The sequence below is a fragment of the Galeopterus variegatus genome, unplaced genomic scaffold, assembly GCF_000696425.1.
Source record: "Galeopterus variegatus unplaced genomic scaffold, G_variegatus-3.0.2 Scaffold1848, whole genome shotgun sequence".
In the NCBI taxonomy this organism is placed as follows: Eukaryota; Metazoa; Chordata; class Mammalia; order Dermoptera; family Cynocephalidae; genus Galeopterus; species Galeopterus variegatus.
Genome location: NW_007727959.1, coordinates 148,561 through 149,642, shown reverse-complemented (window position 1 = coordinate 149,642; position 1,082 = coordinate 148,561).

Below are 1,082 nucleotides of genomic sequence, written 5' to 3'. Positions count from 1 at the left end.
TCTGGAAGTTGAAAAAGGCAAGAAAATGTATCTCTCCCAGAGCCTCCAGAAATAAATGCACTGTTCTAACATTGAGCTTGGTGAAATCTGTGTCAGACTTCTGATCAACAGAACTGTAAGATAATATGTTTGTGTGGTTTTAAACTACTGAGTTTATGGTAATTTGTTACAGCAGCCATAGAAAACTAGTCCAAGCCCAAAATGTAAAGCTAGCCCCGCCAGGTGCAACCATTCTCTCCTGCTGTTTCTGAATTAGTGTTGGCTGAAGAAATCTTAGTTGCACTACGCCTGTCTGTATATATCACAGGCTGGAGGGGCCTGACATCACCTCCAGAACACTTGACACTAGAAGATAATTCAAAGTAATCAAATCAGAGTGCAGCTGCCATGTGTTCAACTCCTGATGAGGTCAAAGCGATCAGCCCGTTGGTAGTAAAGAAGCTGGAAAGGAGAGAGACCTCACAGTCTCATCATACACTGGTGACACATGGTGGAGTCCTGCTGCGGGGAGAGGGGGGCTGATTTCACTCCCAAGAGAACCAGGTGTAAACCAAAACTAACCACAGCAGCTACCCCCACCCAGCTTGACTCCTGGTAAGATGGAAGAGACCAGCCCCTTACCTCATCTTCCTGACCGAAAAGGGTACACCATTTTTAAGAAAAATATTATTCGATTCAGTCTCTACTCTTTTATCTATGATATCTGTCATAAAATTTAAAAAGTATAAGACACATGAAGAAGCAGGAGAATGTTATCCATAATTTAGTTTAAAAACATTGATAGAAGCACACCTACAAATGCAAATGACCCAGATTTTGGAATTAGAGGCATGAACTGTCATAATCTTTTTTCTTAATCTTAGATATTTAGGGTGAAAAATCTCTCATTTATTTGAAGTTTATAATTCTTTCAAATTTTTCTCACCTATCAGACTGATGAAAATCCAAAATCTTAGTATTAAATAGTATTAAAATAGTATTACCTGATGTAGGAGAATTTGACAATACTGAGTGAAACTACTTACGCATGTATCCTTTGATCTATGGATTCCACTTTTTTTTTTTTTTTTTTTTTTTTTTTT